General features: G+C 54.5%; 1 non-coding gene across 1 annotated transcript; it reads right to left on the bottom strand.

Moving 5' to 3' along the window:
- Positions 1 to 11655: 11655 nt before the first annotated feature.
- Positions 11656 to 11762, bottom strand: LOC123725757 (U6 spliceosomal RNA). Its single transcript, XR_006758271.1, has one exon. It is a non-coding gene; the product is annotated as a U6 spliceosomal RNA (small nuclear RNA).
- Between the last annotated feature and the right edge of the window lie 6539 nt (positions 11763 to 18301).

Here is an 18301-nt window from a genome sequence, read left to right on the forward strand (position 1 = left end):
TCCCCTCTCCTCGCTTTCTCTCCCGCTTTCCTCCTGCTCTCTCCTCGTTTTCCCCTCGTTTCTCTCCGCTTTCTCTCTCCCTTTCTCCGCCCTTCCCCTCGCTTCCTCTCGCTCTCTCCCTCTCGCTCTCTCTCCGCTTTCCCTCCGCTCTCTCTCTCCCGCTCTCCTCCCCTTTCTCCTCCCGCTCTCCTCCCGCTCTCTCCCCGCTTTCTCTCTCGCTTTCTCCTCTCGCTTTCTCTCGCTTTCTCTCTCTCTCTTCGCCTCTCTCTCGCTCTCTCCTTTCTCTCCCTTTCTCTCCTACGCTCTCTCTCGTTTCTCTCGCTTTCTTCTCCCTTTTCCCTCGCTTTCCTTCCCTTTCGCTTCTCTCCCTCGCTCCTCTCCCCTTTCCTCGCTTTCCCCTTTCTCCCTCGCTTTCTCTCCCCCTTTCTCTCGCCTTCTCTCCCCTTCTCTCGCTCTCTCTCCCTTTTCTCTCCCTTCTCTCTCCCTTTCTCTCGTCTCTCCCTTTCTCCGCTCTCTCTCTCTCCCCGCTCTCTCTCTCTCCTTTTCGCCCCTTTTCCCGTCTCGCCTCTCTCTCTACCCCTTTCCCCGTCTCGCTCTCACCCCTTTTCCCGTCTCGCGCTCTCTCTCTACCCCTTTCCCGTCTCCAGCTTCTACCCCTTTCCCCGTCTGCGCTCTCTCTCTACCCCTTTCCCCGTCTCGCGCTCCTCGCTCTCTACCCCTTTCCCCGTCTCGCGTCTCGCTCTCTACCCCTTTCCCCCGTCTCGCTCTCTACCCCCTTTCCCCGTCTCGCGCTCTCTACCCCCTTTCCCGTCTCGCTCTCTACCCCTTTCCCCGTCTCGCCTCTCTACCCCTTCCCCGTCTCTCGCTCTCTACCCCTTTCCCCGTCTCGCCTCTACCCCTTTCCCCGTCTCGCTCTCACTCCCTTTCCCTGTCTCAGCCTCTCTACCCCTTTCCCCGTCTCGCTCTCGCTCTCACCCCTTTTCCCCGTCTCCTCTCTACCCTTTTCCCCGTCTCGCTCTCTACCCCTTTCCCCGTCTCGCCCCGCTCTCTACCCCTTTCCCCGTCTCGCGCTCTCACCCCTTTCCCCGTCTCGTCTCTACCCCTTTCCCCGTCTCGCTCTCACCCCTTCCCCGTCTCGCTCTCTACCCCTTTCCCCGTCTCAGCTCTCGCTCTACCCCTTTCCCCGTCTCGCCCCTCTCTACCCCTTCTCCCCGTCTCGCTCTCTACCCCTTTCCCCGTCTCGCTCTACCCCTTTCCCCGTCTTCCGCGCTCTACCCCTTTCCCCCGTCTCGTCTACCCCTTTCCCCGTCTCACTCTCTACCCCTTTCCCCGTCTCGCGCCTCTCTCTACCCCTTTCCCCGTCTCTGCTCTACCCCTTTCCCCGTCTCTGCTGTTCTCTCTCTACCCCTTTCCCCGTCTCGCGCTCTCCCCCTTTCCCCGTCTTCGCGCTCTCTACCCCTTTCCCCGTCTCGCTCTCTACCCCTTTCCCCGTCTCGCTCTCTACCCCTTTCCCCGTCTCGCTCTCTACCCCTTTCCCCCGTCTCGCTCTCTACCCCTTTTCCCGTCTCTCCCTTTCCAATGGATGCAATAGCGCTATGTTGCCACCAGATGGAGGTATTGGAACAAAATTAACATCCATCTGGTGGCCACATAGCGCTATTGCATCCATTGGCTTTATCACTGACACTGTCAGCCAATCCAAAGACATCTCTCTCCCTCTCTGTCATATTTTTCTCTGCAACAACTGTTTGTAACTTTCCCTCTCCCTTTTTTCTTTCTCTCTCTCCTTCTCCTCTCTGCCTCTCTTCTCTCTGCCTTTCCCTTTCTCTTGCTCTCTATTTTTCTTTCTCTCCCCTCCTTTTCCTCGCTCACTCTCGCTCTCTCCCTTTTTTCTCTCCTTTTCCCTCTCCCTTTCCCTCTCCCCTCATTTTCTCTCTCCCTTTCCCTCTCGCTCTCCCTCGCCCTCCTCTCCCTCTCTCCCCTTTCCTCGATCTCTCCTTTTCCTCTCTCCCTTTTTTCTCACTCCTCTCTCCCTTTCCCTCTTTCCCTTTCTCTCGCTCCTCTCCCTTCCCCTCGATCTTCTTCCCCTCTCCCCATCCCCTCTCTCCCGCTCTTTTCTCTCTCTCCCCTTTCCCTCTCCTCTCTCTACTTTCTCTCGCTCTCTCTCCCTTTCCTCTCGCTCTCTCCCTTTCTCTCGCCCTTTCGCTCCCCTTTCTCTCCCTTTCTCTCGCTCTCTCTCCCTTTCTCTCTCGCTTCTCTCCCTTTTCTCTCGCTCTCTCCTTTTCTCTCGCTTCTCTCTCTCTCGCTCTCTCTCGCTTTCTCTCGCTCGCTCTCCTCCCTTTCCCCTTGCCCTGTCTCTCCCCTGTCTCTCCCCCTGTCTCTCCCCCTGTCTCTCCCCTGTCTCTCCCCTGTCTCTCCCTCCTCTCTCTCCCTTTCTCCTCGCTCCCTCTCCCTTCTCTCTCGCTCTCCCTTTCTCTCGCTCTCTCTCCTTTCTCTCGCTCGCTTCTCCTTTTCTCTCGCTCGCTCTCCTTTCTCTCGCCCTCTCTCCTTTCTCTCGCTCGCTCCTCCCCTTTCTCTCTGCTCGCTCTTCCCTTTCTCTTCGCTCGCTCTCCCCTTTTCTCTCGCTCGCTCTCCCTTTCTCTCGCTTCGCTCTCCCTTTTCTCGCTCGCTCGCTTCCTTTCTCTTCGCTCTCTTCGCTCTTCGCTTTCTCTCCCGCTTCTCCCGCTTTCTCTCGCTTCCTCCTCCTTTCTCTTTCGCTCTCTCTCGCTTTCCTCTCTCCCGCTTCTCTACCTTTTCTCCCGCTCTCTCTCCCTTTCTCTCGCTCCTCTCCCTTTCTCCTCGCTCTCTCTCCTTTCTCTCGCTCTCTCTCCCTTTTCTCTCGCTCTCTCTCCCTTTCTCTCGCTCTCTCTCCCTTTCTCTCGCTCTCTCCTTTCTCTCTCGCTCTCTCTCCCTTTCTCTCGCTCTCTCCCCCTTTCTCTCTCTCTCTCTCCCTTTCTCTCGCTCTCTCCTCTCCCCCTTTCCCCATCTCGCTCTCTCCCCCTTTCCCCTCTCGCTCTCTCTCTACCCCTTTCCCGTCTCGCTCTACCCCTTTCCCCGTCTCGCTCTACCCCTTTCCCCGTCTCGCTCTCACCCCTTTCCCCCGTCTCGCTCTACCCCTTTCCCCGCTCTCGCTCTACCCCTTTCCCCGTCTCGCTCTCTACCCCTTTCTCCCGTCTCGCTCTACCCCTTCTCCCGTCTCGCTCTACTCCCCTTCTCCCGTCTCGCTCTCCCCCTTTCTCCCGTCTCGCTCTACCCCTTTCCCCTGTCTCGCTTCTACCCCTTTCCCCGTCTCGCTCTACCCCTTTCCCCGTCTCGCTCTACCCCTTTCCCCGTCTCGCTCTCTACCCCTTTTCCCCGTCTCGCTCTCTCTCTACCCCTTTCCCCGTCTCGCTCTACCCCTTTCCCCGTCTCGCTCTACCCCTTTCCCCGTCTCGCTCTACCCCTTTCCCCGTCTCGCGCGCTCTCGCTCTACCCCTTTCCCCGTCTCGCTCTCTCTACCCCTTTCCCCGTCTCGCTCTCTCTACCCCTTTCCCCGTCTCGCTCTACCCCTTTCCCCGTCTCAGCGCTCTCTCTACCTTTTCCCCGTCTCGCGCTCTACCCCTTTTCCCCGTCTCGCTCTACCCCTTTCCCCGTCTCGCGCTCTCTCCACCCCTTTCCCCGTCTCGCTCTCTCTACCCCCTTTCCCCGTCTCGCCTCTCACCCCTTTCCCCGTCTCGCTCTCTCGCTCTCACCCCTTTCCCCGTCTCGCCTCTCGCTCTCTACCCCTTTCCCCGTCTCGCTCTCTACCCCTTTCCCCGTCTCTCCTTTTCCAATGGATGCAATAGCGCTATGTTGCCACCAGATGGAGGTATTGGAACAAAATTAACATCCATCTGGTGGCCACATAGCGCTGCATCCATTGGCTTTATCACTGACACTGTCAGCCAATCCAAAGACATCTCTCTCCCCTCTCTGTCATATTTTTCTCTGCAACAACTGTTTGTAACTTTCCCTCTCCCTTTTTCTTTCTCTCTCTCCTTTTCCCTCTCTGCCTCTCCTCTCTCTGCCTTTCTCTCTTGCTCTCTATTTTTCTTTCTCTCCCCTCCTTTTCCCTCGCTCACTCTCGCTCTCTCCCTTTTTCTCTCCCTTTTCCCTCTCCCTTTCCCTCTCCCCCTCATTTTCTCTCTCCCTTTCCCTCTCGCTCTCCCTATCTCTCTCCCCCTTTCCCTCGATCTCTCCTTTTCCTCTCTCCCTTTTTTCTCACTCCTCTCTCCCTTTCCCTCTTTCCCTTTCTCTCGCTCTCTCCCTTCCCCTCGATCTTCTTCCCCTCTCCCCATCCCCTCTCCCGCTCTTTTCTCTCTCTCCCCCTTTCCCTCTCCTCTCTCTACTTTCTCTCGCTCTCTCCCTTTCTCTCGCCCTTTCGCTCGCTCGCTCTCCCTTTCTCTCGCTCGCTCTCCCTTTCTCTCGCTCTCTCTCTCTCGCTCTCTCTCCCTTTCTCTCGCTCTCTCTCTCGCTCTCTCCCCTGTCTCTCCCTCGCTCTCTCTCGCTCTTCTCCCTCGCTTCTCCCGCTCTCTCTCCCTCTCTCTCCCGCTCTCTCCCTCCCCTCTCTCACTCCGCTCTCTCTCCCACTTTCTCTCCCGCTCTCCGTCTCTCTCCCTCTCTCCTTCTCTCCCTTTCTCTCGCTCTCTCTCTCCTTTCTCTCGCTCGCTCTCCCTTTCTTCTCGCTCGCTCTTCCCTCTTCTTCCCGCTCGCTTCTCTCCTTTCTCTCGCTCTCTCTCCTTTCTCCTTTCTCTCCTTTCTCTCGCTCTCTCCCCTTTCCTCTCGCTCTCTCTACTTTCTCTCGCTCTCTCCCCTTTCCCTCTCCTCTCTCTACTTTCTCTCGCTCTTCGCTCTCTGCTCTCTCGCTTTCTCTCCCTTTCTCTCCCTTTCTCTCCTTTCTCTCCCTTTCTCTCCCTTTCTCTCGCTTTCTCTCGCTCTCTCTCGCTCTCTCTCCCTTTCTCTCGCTCTCGCTCTCCTCTCCTTTTCCCTCTCGCTCTCTCCCTTTCCCCTTGCCCTGTCTCTCCCCCTGTCTCTCCCCCTGTCTCTCCCCCTGTCTCTCCCTCGCTCTCTCCCTCGCTCTCTCCCTCGCTCTCTCCCTCGCTCTCTCCCTCTCTCTCTCCCTCGCTCTCTCTCCCGCTCTCTCCTCCGCTTTCCCCGCTCGCTCTCCGTCTCTCCCGCTCGCTCTCCGTCTCCTCCCCCTTTCTCTCGCCTCGCTCTCCTTTTCTCTCGCTCGCTCTCCCTTTCTCCTCTCGCTCGCTCTCCTTTCTCTCGCTCGCTCTCCCTTTTCTCGCTCTCTCTCCCTTTCCCTCTCTCGTTCTCCCTCTCTCTCCCCTTCCCCTCGATCTTCTCCTCCCTCTCCCCATCCCCTCTCTCCCGCTCTTTTCTCTCTCTCCCCCTTTCCCTCTCCTCTCTCTACTTTCTCTCGCTCCTCCCTTTCCCTCTCGCCCTTTTCGCTCTCTCGCTCTCCCTTTCTCTCCCTTTCTCTCGCTCTCTCTCTCTCGCTCTCTCTCCCTTTCTCTCGCTCGCTCTCTCTCCCTTTCTCTCTCTCGCTCTCTCTCCCTTTCTCTCGCTCGCTCTCTCTCCCTCTCTCTCGCTTTCTCTCGCTCGCGCTCGCTCTCCTCTCCTTTTCCCTCGCTCTCCTCTCCCTTTCCCCCTTGCCCTGTCTCTCCCCTTTTCTCTCGCCCTTTCTCTCGCTCTCTCCCCCTTTTCTCTCGCTCTCTCCTTTTCTCTCGCTCGCTCTCCTTTCTCTCGCTCGCTCTCCTTTCTCTCCTCGCTCTCCTTTCTCTCGCTCGCTCTCCCTTTTCTCTCGCTTCTCCCTTTCTCTCGCTCGCTCCTCCCTTTCTCTCGCTCGCCCTTCCTTTCTCTCGCTCGCTCGCTCTCCTTTCTCTCTCTCGCTCTCCTCCCTTTCTCTCGCTCTTGCTCGCTCCTCCCTTTCTCGCTCGCTCGCTTTCCTCCTTTCTCTCGCTCTCTCTCTTTCTCTCGGCTCGCTCATCCCTCCTTTTCTCTCGCTCGCTCGCCCTCCCTTTCTCTCGCTCGCTCGCCCTCCCTTTTCTCTCGCTCGCTCGCTCTCCCTTTCTCTCGCTCGCTCTCCCTTCTCTCTCGCTCGCTCTCCTTTCTCTCGCTCGCTCTCCCTTTCTCTCTCGCTCGCTCTCTCCCTTTCTCTCGCTCGTCTCTCCTTTCTCTCGCTCGCTCTCCTCTCCTTTCTCTCGCTCGCTCTCCCTCCCTTTCTCTCGCTCGCTCCTCCCTCCTTTCTCTCGCTCGCTCGCCCTCCTTTCTCTCGCTCGCTTCCTCCTTTCTCTCGCTCGCTCGCCTCCCTTTTTCTCGCTGCATCTCCCTTTTCTCTCGCTCTTGCTTTCGCTTCCTTTCTGCTCGCTCGCTCTCCTTTTTCGCTCGCTCTTCCTTTCGCTCGCTCGCTCTCCCCTTTTTCGCTCGCTCTCTCCCTTTCTCTCGCTCTCGCTTCTCTCCTTTCTCTCGCTCGCTCTCCTCCCTTTCTCTCGCTCTCTCTCCTTTTCTCTCGCTTTCTCTCTCCCTTTTCTCTCGCTCTCTCTCCCTTTCTCTCGCTCTCTCTCCCCTTTCTCTCGCTCTCTCTCCCTTTTCTCTCGCTCTCTCTCCCCTTTTCTCTCCTCGCTCCTCTCCCTTTTCTCTCGCTCTTCTCCCTTTCTCTCGCTCTCTCTCCCGCTTTCTCTCGCTCTCTCTCGCTTCGCTCTCTCTCGCTCTCTCGCTCTCCCTTTCTCTCGCTTCGCTCCTCTCTCCCCGCTCTTCGCTCTCTCTCTCCCGCTTTCTCGCTCTCTCTCTCCCGCTCTCTCTCTCTCGCTCTCTCTCTCTCTCGCTCTCTCGCTCTCTCTCTCCTGCTCTCTCTCTCTCCCGCTCTCTCTCTCTCTCTACCCCTTTCCCCGTCTCGCTCTCTCTCTACCCCTTTCCCCGTCTCGCTCTACCCCTTTCCCCGTCTCGCTCTACCCCTTTTCCCGTCTCTCTCTACCCCTTTCCCGTCTCGCTCTACCCCTTTTCCCCGTCTCGCTCTACCCCTTTCCCCGTCTCGCTCTCTACCCCTTTCCCCGTCTCGCTCTACCCCTTTCCCCGTCTCGCTCTACCCCTTTCCCCGTCTCGCTCTACCCCTTTCCCCGTCTCGCTCTACCCCTTTCCCCGTCTCGCTCTACCCCTTTCCCCGTCTCGCGCGCTCTCTCTACCCCTTTCCCCGTCTCGCGCTCTCGCTCTCTACCCCTTTCCCCGTCTCGCGCTCTCGCTCTCTACCCCTTTCCCCGTCTCGCGCTCTCGCTCTCTACCCCTTTCCCCGTCTCGCGCTCTCGCTCTCTACCCCTTTCCCCGTCTCGCGCTCTCGCTCTCTACCCCTTTCCCCGTCTCGCGCTCTCGCTCTCTACCCCTTTCCCCGTCTCGCTCTCGCTCTCTACCCCTTTCCCCGTCTCGCGCTCTACCCCTTTCCCCGTCTCGCGCTCTACCCCTTTCCCCGTCTCGCGCTCTACCCCTTTCCCCGTCTCGCGCTCTACCCCTTTCCCCGTCTCGCTCTCTACCCCTTTCCCCGTCTCGCTCTCTACCCCTTTCCCCGTCTCGCCTCTCCTCTACCCCTATCCCCGTCTCGCTCTCGCTCTCTACCCCTTTCCCCGTCTCGCTCTACCCCTTTCCCCGTCTCGCTCTCACCCCTTTCCCCCGTCTCGCTCTACCCCTTCTCCCGTCTCTCTCTACCCCTTTCCCCGTCTCTCTCTACCCCTTTCCCCGTCTCGCTCTCTACCCCTTTCCCCGTCTCGCTCTCTACCCCTTTTCCCCGTCTCGCTCTCTACCCCTTTCCCCGTCTCGCTCTCTACCCCTTTCCCCGTCTCGCTCTCTACCCCTTTCCCCGTCTCGCTCTCTACCCCTTTCCCCGTCTCGCTCTCTACCCCTTTCCCCGTCTCGCTCTCTACCCCTTTCCCCGTCTCTCCCTTTCCAATGGATGCAATAGCGCTATGTTGCCACCAGATGGAGGTATTGGAACAAAATTAACATCCATCTGGTGGCCACATAGCGCTATTGCATCCATTGGCTTTATCACTGACACTGTCAGCCAATCCAAAGACATCTCTCTCCCTCTCTGTCATATTTTTCTCTGCAACAACTGTTTGTAACTTTCCCTCTCCCTTTTTTCTTTCTCTCTCTCCTTTTCCCTCTCTCCCTCTCTTCTCTCTGCCTTTCCCTTTCTCTTGCTCTCTATTTTTCTTTCTCTCCCCCTCCTTTTCCCTCGCTCACTCTCGCTCTCTCCCTTTTTTTCTCTCCTTTTCCCTCTCCCTTTCCCTCTCCCCCTCATTTTCTCTCTCCCTTTCCCTCTCGCTCTCCCTCGCCCTATCTCTCTCCCTCTCTCCCCCTTTCCCTCGATCTCTCCTTTTCCTCTCTCCCTTTTTTCTCACTCCTCTCTCCCTTTCCCTCTTTCCCTTTCTCTCGCTCTCTCCCTTCCCCTCGATCTTCTTCCCCTCTCCCCATCCCCTCTCTCCCGCTCTTTTCTCTCTCTCCCCCTTTCCCTCTCCTCTCTCTACTTTCTCTCGCTCTCTCCCTTTCTCTCGCCCTTTCGCTCGCTCGCTCTCCCTTTCTCTCCCTTTCTCTCGCTCGCTCTCCCTTTCTCTCGCTCGCTCTCTCTCGCTTTCTCTCGCTCTCTCTCGCTTTCTCTCGCTCGCTCTCGCTCTCCTCTCCCTTTCCCCCTTGCCCTGTCTCTCCCCCTTTCTCTCGCCCTTTCTCTCGCTCTCTCTCCCTTTCTCTCGCTCTCTCTCCCTTTCTCTCGCTCGCTCTCCCTTTCTCTCGCTCGCTCTCCCTTTCTCTCGCTCGCTCTCCCTTTCTCTCGCTCGCTCTCCCTTTCGCTCGCTCGCTCTCCCTTTCGCTCGCTCTCCCTCCCTTTCGCTCGCTCGCTCGCCCTCCCTTTCTCTCGCTCGCTCGCCCTCCCTTTTCCGCTCGCTCGCTCGCCCTCCTTTCTCGCTCGCTCGCTCGCCCTCCTTTCTCTCGCTCGCTCGCCCTCCCTTTCTCTCGCTCGCTCGCTCGCCCTCCTTTCTCTCGCTCGCTCGCTCGCCTCCCTTTTCTCTCGCTCGCTCGCCCTCCCTTTCTCTCCGCTCGCTCGCCCTCCCTTTCTCTCGCTCGCTCGCCCTCCCTTTCTCTCGCTCGCTCGCCCTCCCTTTCTCTCGCTCGCCCTCCCTTTCTCTCGCTCGCTCTCCCTTTCTCTCGCTCGCTCCTCCCTTTCTCTCGCTCTCCTCTCCCTTTCTCTATTTTTTTGTCTATCAATTTTTCTTGCTCTCTTCCTTTCTCTCGCTCTCTCTCCCTTTCTCTTTGTCCATCAATTTTTCTTGCTCTCTTCCTTTCTCTCGCTCTCTCTCCCTCTCTCCCTTTCTCTTTGTCCATCAATTTTTCTCGCTCTCCCTTTTCTCTTGCTCTCTCCTTTTCTCTCGCGCTCTCCACGTCTCTCCCTTTCCAATGGATGCAATAGCGCTATGTGTCTACCAGATGGAGGTATTGGAACAAAATTAACATCCATCTGGTGGCCACATAGCGCTATTGCATCCATTGGCTTGATCACTGACTCTCTCTCCCTTTCCCCCTCTCTTTTCTCTCTCTCCCTTTCCCTCTCTCCCTTTTCTTCTCCCTCTCTTCTCTCCCTTTCCTCCCTCTTTCCCCTATCTCCTCTCTCCTTTTTTTCTCTCCCTTTCCCCTTTCCCTTGCTCTCTCTTCCTTTTCCCTCGCTCTCTCCCTTTCTCTCCCTCCCTTTTTTCTCTCTCCTTTTCCCTCTGTCCCTTTCTCTCTCTCTTCCCTCTCTCTCTCTCTCTTTCCTTCTCTCTCTCTCCTCTCCTCTCTCTGCCTTTCCCTCTCCTCTCTCTGCCTTTCCCTCTCCTCTCTCTGCCTTTCCCTCTCCTCTCTCTGCCTTTCCCTCTCCTCTCTCTGCCTTTCCCTCTCCTCTCTCAGCCTTTCCCTCTCCTCTCTCAGCCTTTCCCTCTCCTCTCTTGCCTTTCCCTCTCCTCTCTCTGCCTTTCCCTCTCCTCTCTCTGCCTTTCCCTCTCTCGGTCTCCCCTCTCCCTTTTTTCTCTGTCGCCCCGTATCTCTCGTCTCCCTTTTTTCTCTTTATTTCTCTTTCCCTCTCTCCTCTCCCCCTTCTCTCATCTCTCCCTCTCTTTCTCCCCCTCTCGCTCCCTTTTTCTCTCCCTTTTTCTCTCCCTCTCTCGTCCTTTCCCCCTCTCTCCCTTTCACTCTCTTCTCTCTCCCTCTCCCTTTTTCTCTCTCCCTTCCCCTCTTTGCGCTCTCTCTCCTTTTCCTCTCTCCCTCCCCCTTTCTCTCTCGTTCTCCCTTTCCCTCCCTTTTTTCTCTCCCCTCACTCTCTTCTCTCTCCCTCTCCCTCCCTTTTCTCGTCCTTTCCCTTTCTCTTCTCCTCTTCCCCTTTCTCCTCTCTCCCACTCTCTTCTCCCCCTTCTCTCATCTCTCCCTTTTTTCTCTCAATTTTTCTTTCTCGCTCTCCCTCTCTTTCTCCCCCTCTCGCTCCCTTTTTCTCTCCCTCTCGCTCCCTTTTTCTCTCCCTCTCTCGTCCTTTCCCCCTCTCTCCCTTTCACTCTCTTCTCTCTCCCTCTCCCTTTTTCTCTCTCCCTTTCCCTCTTCTCTCTCTCTCCTTTTCCTCTCTCCCTCCCCCTTTCTCTCTCGTTCTCCTTTTCCCTCCCTTTTTTCTCTCCCCTCACTCTCTTCTCTCTCCCTTTCCTTCTCCCTCCCTTTTTTCTCGTCCTTTCCCGTTCTCTTCTCCTCTCTCCCTTTTCTCTCCTCTCTCCCACTCTCTTCTCTCCCCCTTTCTCCTCTCCCTTTTTTCTCTCTCGCTCTCTCCCTTTCCCCCTCTCTTTGTTCTGTTTTTGGTTTCTCTTTTTTTTCCTCTCCCTCTTCCGCATTTGTCTCTCCCTTTTTCAATCTTACTAGGTGAACATTTTTTAAAATGGTTTTTAATGCCTAGAGGGGGGTGCTGGGGTCCATGGCTGGGTAGTGAGCACCCCCCACCCGGGCCATTTTGGACGTTTTTCAAAAAATCTTCCAAAAAACGACAGTCCAACTTCTCTCTCGTTGCACTATTTTCAGCTTTTGCTCCATACTGTCCAGCCATGCACCGTGCAATTTTTTAAATGTTTTTATTCCTTTATGGGAATGCTGGAGGTCTTCTCCCTATTTTCCTCTACCCCACTATTTACCCCTCCCATATTTCACTTCCGACCCCTATTTCCTGCCACTTTTCCTCTCCCATATTTCCCTTGCTCTCCTCTATATTTTTCCACCCCACTATTTTCCCCCTCCTTTTCCCTCACCCCATTTGAATTCTATCCCGCCCTTTTCACTCTCTCCCACTCTTCTCCCCTTTTGTCTTTCTCCCTCTTTTTCTCTTCCCCCCCATGTCATTGGATTGGCTGACAGTGTCGGTGATAAAGCCAATGGATGCAATAACGCTATGTGGCTACCAGATGGAGTAATGGAACAAAATTAACATGAAGTCACTGCCATTATGGCACAATTTCCAATGGTATTTAAAAAATATTTTACAGGTAATACTAGGAGGAAGGTGGATGCCCCACCCCCAAAACATTATATATAGGGGTCAAAAGGGGTCAAAATAAGGAACGCTTCACGAATTTGCGTGTCATCCTTGCGCAGGGGCCATGCTAATCTTCTCTGTATCGTTCCAATTTTAGTATATGTGCTGCCGAAGCGAGCACAATACAGACATAGGAGAGGCCCTCATATATAGAGCACAACCCCCCTGACGTTTCGGATCCTGGTTGGGGTCAAACAGACCTTCAGAGGCTCAAAAACCACCCATAGAAGATTCCCACAGGATATTGTATGGACATGAACCTGGTTGGGATAATAATGGCTACCTTGTGTGTTGTAATGTTCTAGCCTCTGCCTCAGAGAGTTGCAATGTATGCTGGGTGATATGCGAGTACACTGTCCCGTCTAGGACGTTGATAGGGTAGAACATAACGACGTAACAAAAGCCTTCGCACAAAACCCCACCCACTCACTGAAACCCGACACTCTCTGGCGCTGCATTCACAAAAGGTCCTCACACACAGACGTAGCAGGAAATGTTGTGAAGCCTACGCCAACAATACCCTAACATGGGGATTTTAAAATCTTGTACCTTATGTGGTAAGAAAGAAAGTGAACAACTGTAAAAACTGCTGTTTTGTGACATTTTGACTTTAGTTATAGATGTAGAGACATTTAATTGATTATTTTAAGGAATGATTCTAGACTAAAATGTAGTGTAATAAGCTTTTGGACTCCTCCCCCTGCTGGTTTGAGTTGCTCTTCCCCTGGTCTTTGTTCCCCACCCTTCCCCCGCTCTCTGCAACATGGCCCGGCCAAAGACACTTATAACTAACTCCCCATTTAGTAGCGAGAGAAGCAGAATAGAGCGACACAGAAGAGTAGTAGAGACAGAGAGAGAACTAGAACGAGAGAAACAGCAGAGCGACAGAGAACTAGATATTCATATGTGGCCGGAAGGTGACTGTTTCAACTTTCATGTTGACACATTGCCAGTGTGGTTCAATAAGAGTTTTTAAAACTGGTGGTGGGGGGGAGAGAGAGAGAGAGGGGGAGCAGGTAAGGGGGAAAGAAAATTGGTTAAGAGAAAAGGGAGGGAGAGGAAAAAGAAAGTGGAATTAAGGTAAAAAGACAGAGGAGAGAATACGTGAGAGAAAAAGTTTAAAAGGGGGGAGCGAGGGAGAAAAAGCCACAAACACTTGTAGCAGTGAAAAATGAGAGTGAAAGGGGAGTGAGAGCAAGGGGGAGAGCTCCACTGGCTTCCAGTTGAAGCTCGCATTTGCTACAAGACCATGGTGCTTGCCTTTGGAGCTGTGAGGGGAAAGGCACCTCCGTACCTTCAGGCTCTGATCAGTCCCTACACCCAAAGAAGGGCACTGCGTTCATCCACCTCTGGCCTGCTCGCCTCCCTACCTCTGCGGAAGCACATTTCCCGCTCAGCCCAGTCAAAACTGTTCGCTGCTCTGGCACCCCAATGCTGGAACAAGCTCCCTCACGACGCCAGGACAGCGGAGTCAATCACCACCTTCCGGAGACACCTGAAACCCCACCTCCTTTAAGGAATACCTGGGATAGGATGAAGTAATCCTTCTTACCCTCCCCCCCCAAAAAAGATATAGATGTACTATTGTAAAGTGGTTGTTCCACTGGACAACATCAGGTGAATGCACCAATTTGTAAGTCGCTCTGGATAACAGTGTCTGCTAAATGACGTAAATGTGAGAGAGAGGGGCGAGAGGGAGAAGAAAAATGAGAGAAGGGGGAGAGAGAAAAAAGACAGGGAGAGGGGAGAAAAAAGGGGGAGAGGAGAGGGAGAGGGAAAAGATAGAGGGGGGAAAGGGAGAGAGAGGAGAAGGAAAGTGGGAGCGGGAGAGAGAAGAGTGGAGAGAGAGAGAAGAGAGGGAGAAAAAAGGGAGAGAGAGGCAAAGGGAGGATGAGAGAGCAAGAGGGGGAAAGGGAGAGAGCAAGAGGGGGAAAAGGAGAGAGGGCGAGAGAGAAAAAAGAGGGGGAAAAGGAAAGAAGAAAAGGGAGAGAGGGAGATGAAAAGGGGAGAGCAGGAGGGGGAGAGAGAAGAAAGGGACATAGGGAGGGGAGAGGGGGGGAAAGGGAGGATGAGAGGGGAGGGGAGAGAGAAAAAAGGGAGGATGAGGGGGAAAGGGAGAGAGAAAAAAGAGAGGGAGAGGAGAGGGAGAGAGAAGAAAAGGGAGAGAGGGGGAGAAGAAAGGGAGAGAGGGAGAAGAAAAGGAGAGAGGAGGGAAAGAGAGCGAGAGAGGGAAAGTCAGAGAGAGCAAGAGAGGGAGAAAGGGAGGGCGAGAGAAAGGAGAGAGAAAAAAGGGAGAGAGAGTCAAAGGGAGGATGAGAGGGGGAAAGGGGGAGAGATGAGAAGGAAAGTGGGAGCGGGAGAGAGAAGAGTGGAGAGAGAAAAGAGGGAGAAAAAAGGGAGAGAGAGGCAAAGGGAGGATGAGAGGGGAGAGGGGGAAAGGGAGAGAGAGGAAAAAGGGGAAAGGGAGAGACAAGAGGGGGAAAAGGAGAGAGGGAGAGAGAAAAAAGAGGGGGAAAAGGAAAGAAGAAAAGGGAGAGAGGGAGATGAAAAGGGGAGAGCAGGAGGGGGAGAGAGAAGAAAGGGAGGATGAGGGGGAAAGGGAGAGAGAAAAAGAGAGGGAGAGGAGAGGGAGAGAGAAGAAAAGGGAGAGGGGGAGAAGAAAGGGAGAGAGGGAGAAGAAAAGGAGAGAGGAGGGAAAAGAGAGCGAGAGAGGGAAAGTCAGAGAGAGCAAGAGAGGGAGAAAGGGAGGGCGAGAGAAAGGAGAGAGAAAAAGGAGAAAGAAGGGAGGATGAGAGGGGAAAGGGGGAGAGAGATGAGAAGGAAAGTGGGAGCGGGAGAGAGAAGAGGAGAGAGAAAAGAGGGAGAAAAAAGGGAGAGAGAGGAAAAGGGAGGATGAGAGGGGAGAGGGGGAAAGGGAGAGAGCAAGAGGGAAAAGGAGAGAGGGAGAGAGAAAAAGAGGGGGAAAAGGAAAGAAGAAAAGAGAGGGGGAGAAGAAAAGGGGAGAGCAGGAGGGGGAGAGAGAAGAAAGGGAGATAGAAAAAAGGGATGGGAGAGGGGGAAAGGGAGAGAGAGGAGGAGAGAGAAGAAAAGGGGGAGAAAAAAGGGAGAGAGGGAGAAGAAAAGGAGAGAGGAGGGAAAGGCAGAGAGAGCAAGAGGGAGAAAGTGAGGGGGGAGAGAGAGAAGAGAGAAAAAGGGAGGATGAGAGGGGGAAAGGGGGAGAGAGAGAGTAGAGTGAGAAAAAAAGGAGAGAGCAAGAGGGAGAAGAAAAGGGAGAGGGGGGAAAGGGACGAGAGAAAAAAGAGAGGGAGAAAGGGAGAGAGCAGGGCAAAGGGAGGGAGAAAAAAGGGAGGGAGGGGGAGAGAGGAGAGTGAGAGGGGAGAAAGAAAAAAGGGAGAGGGGGAAAGGGAGAGAGAAAAAAGGGAGGATGAGAGGGGAAAGGGAGAGAGAGGGGGAAAGGCAGAGAGGGAGAAGAGGAGAAGGAAAGAGGGAGCGGGAGAGAGGGAGAAAAAAGGGAGAGGGAAAAGGAGAGCGCGAGAGGGAGAGAGGGAGAAGTAAAGGGAGAGAGCGGGAGGGGGAGAGTGGCGAGTGAGAGGGAAGAGAGAAAAAAGGGAGAGGGAAAAAGGGAGAGAGAGAGAGGGAAAGGGAAAAAAAATATGGGGGAGGGGGTATAGGGAGAATGGAAAAAGTGGGAAAATATAAAGGGGAAAATAGTGGGAAAAAAATAGGGTAGGGGAAATCCAGGAGGGGAAAATAGTGGGGAAAAATATAGGGGATATTTTCCACAGCTCTAATTTGGCCCTCCCCCTATGCTCCCGTCCTCATATTTTCCTCCTATTTCCCCTAACTACCCAGCCATGGACTTCCAGCAACCCCCTGAAGCCATTTAGAGCCATACCGGAATTTGCACCTGGTAACCCGTTCAATTACCAGGTGCACATCTGGACTTAGTCTGTGGAACAAGAGCTGAACATCGTGCAATGAGAGAGAATTTGGACTCGGTTTTCTGATTTCAAAAAAATTCTATTTTTTCTCCTCACTCCCCCCTTTTCTCTCGCTCTCTCCCCTTTCCTCGCTCTCCCTTCTCTCCCTTTTCCTAACTCCCCCTTTCGCTCCTTATTCTCCCCCTTTTTCTCTCTTCCTCTTTCTCCCTTCCCCTTTTTCTCTCTTTCTATTCCTTTCTGTCGCTCTCTCCTCCCTTTTTCTCACTCCACTTTTGTTCGCTCTCCCCCCTTTTCTCTCCTCATTCTCCACCTTTTTCTCACTCCCCTTACCTTTTTTCTCTCTCTCCCCCTTATCACTTCTCATTCACCCTCTTTTTTTCCCTCTCCCCTCTTCTCTCCCTTTTTTCTCTCTCTCCCTTTACTTCTCCCTCTCTCCTTTTCCCTCTCTCGCTCTGCCTTTCCCCCTCTTGCTCTCTCCCTTATCTCGCTCTCTCTCCCTTTCCCCCTCTCCCCTCTCATCCTCCCTTTTTTCTCTCTCTCCTCTCTTCCCCTCCCTTTTTTCTCACTCCCTTTGCCCTGCTCTCCCTCTCTTGCTCTCTCTGCCTTTCCCTCTCTCGCTCTCTCTTTCCCTCCTCTCTCCTTTTCCCTCTCCCCCTTTTCTTCTCCCTCTCTCCCTTTATTCTGTCTCTCCCCTCCCTCTCCCTCTTTTCTCTCTCCCGCTCCCTCTTTCCTTCTCCTCTCTCCCTCCCTCTCTCGCTCTATTTTTTCTCTCTCTCCCTTTCCCTCTCTCTCCTTTTCCCTCTCGCTCTGCCTTTCCCCCTCTTGCTCTCTCCCTTATCTCGCTCTCTCTCCCTTTCCCCCTCTCCTCCCTTTTTTCTCTCTCCCCTCTCACTCTCCTCTCTCCCCCTCCCTCCTTTTCTCACTCCCTTAGCCCTGCTCTGTCCCTTTCTCCCTCTCTCTGCCTTTCCCTCTCTCTTTCCCTCTCCCCCTTTTCTTCTCCCTCTCTCCCTTTATTCTGTCTCTCCCCTATCTCCCTCTCTCTCTCCCTCTTTTCTCTCTCCCGCTCCCTCTTTCCTTCTTCTCTCTCTCCCTTTCCCCCTCTCTCTCCTTTTCCCTCTCGCTCTGCCTTTCCCCCTCTTGCTCTCTCCCTTTTTTCTCTCTCCCTTTCCCCCTCTCACCCTCCCTTTTTTCCTCTCTCCCTCGCTCCCTTTTTTCTCTCTCCCCTCTCACTCTCCTCTCCCCCTTCCGCTTTCTCCCTTTTTTCTCACTCCCTATGCCCTGCTCTCTCTTGCTCTCTCTCCTTTTCCCTCTCCCTCTCTCTTTCCCTCCTCTCTCCTTTTCCCTCTCCCCCTTTTCTTCTCCCTCTCTCCCTTTATTCTGTCTCTCCACTCACTCTCCCTTTTTTCTCTCTCTCTCTCCCTCTTTTCTCTCTCCCACTTTCCTTCTCCTCTCTCCCTTTCCCCCTCTCTATTTTTTCTCTCTCTCCCTTTCCCTCTCTCTCCCTCTCTCTCCTATTCCCTCTCTCGCTCTGCCTTTCCCCCTCTTGCTCTCTCCCTTTTTTCTCGCTCTCCCTTTCTCTCGCTCTCTCCTTCCCCCATTCCCCTTTCATCCTCCCTTTTTTCTCACTCCCTTTGCCCTGCTCTCTCCCTCTCTGCCTTTCCCTCTCGCGCTCTCCTTTTCCCTCTCCCCTCACTCTCCCTTTTCTCCCTCTCTCCCCTCTTCTCTCTCCCGCTCCCTCTTTCTTTCTCCCTTTCTCCCTCTCTTCTCTCTCTGCCTTTCCCTCTCTCGCTCTCTTTCCCTCCTCTCCTTTTCTTCTCCCTCTCTGCCCCTCTCTCCCTCTCCTCTCCCTTTCCCCCTCTCTTTTTTCTCTCTCCCCTCTCACTCCTCTCTCTCCCCCTCCCCTCTCATCCTCCCTATGTCCCTTTCTTCTCTCTCCCCCTCCTGCTCTCCCTTTCTTCTCCCTCTCTCCCTTTCTTCTCCCTCTCTCCCTTTTCTTCTTTCCTTTTCCCCCTCTTTTCTCTCTCCCTCTCTCCTTTTCCCCCTCTTGCTCTCTCCCCTCTCATCCTCCCTTTGCCTCTCTCTCCCTTTTTTCTCCCTCTTTTCTCTCTCCACTCTTCTCTCTCCCGCTCCCACTTTCCTCCCCCCTTTCCCCCTCTCATCCTCCCTTTTTTCTCTCTCCTTTCTCTCCCCTTTCTCCCTCTCTTGCTCTCTCTGACTTTCCCTCTCTCGCTCTCTTTCCCTCCTCTCTCCTTTTCTTCTCCCTCTCTCCCTTTCTTCTCCCCCTCTCCCTTTTCTTCTCTCCCTCTCCTCTCCCTCTCTTTTTTCTCTCTCCCTTTCCCCCTCATCCTCCCTTTTTCTCTCTCCCTCCCCTCCATCCTCCCTTTCCCCCCCTCTCCCCTCCCTATGTCCCTTTCTTCTCTCTCCCCCTCCTGCTCTCCCCTTTTCTTCTCCCTCTCTCCCTTTATTCTCCCTCTCTCCCTTTTCTTTCCTTTTCCCCCTCTTTTTTCTCTCTCGCCCTCTCCTTTTCCCCCTCTTGCTCTCTCCCTTTCCCCCTCTTGCTCTCTCATCCTCCCTTTGCCTCTCTCTCCCTTTTTTCTCCCTCTCTTCTCTCTCTCTCCACTCTTCTCTCTCCCGCTCCCACTTTCCTTCTCCTCTCTCTCCCTTTCCCCTCCCCCTTTTTTCTCCCCTCTCCCTGTCTTTTTTCTCTCTCCCCCTTCTC

The sequence above is a fragment of the Salmo salar genome, chromosome ssa12 (genome assembly GCF_905237065.1).
Source record: "Salmo salar chromosome ssa12, Ssal_v3.1, whole genome shotgun sequence".
NCBI classification, from domain to species: Eukaryota; Metazoa; Chordata; class Actinopteri; order Salmoniformes; family Salmonidae; genus Salmo; species Salmo salar.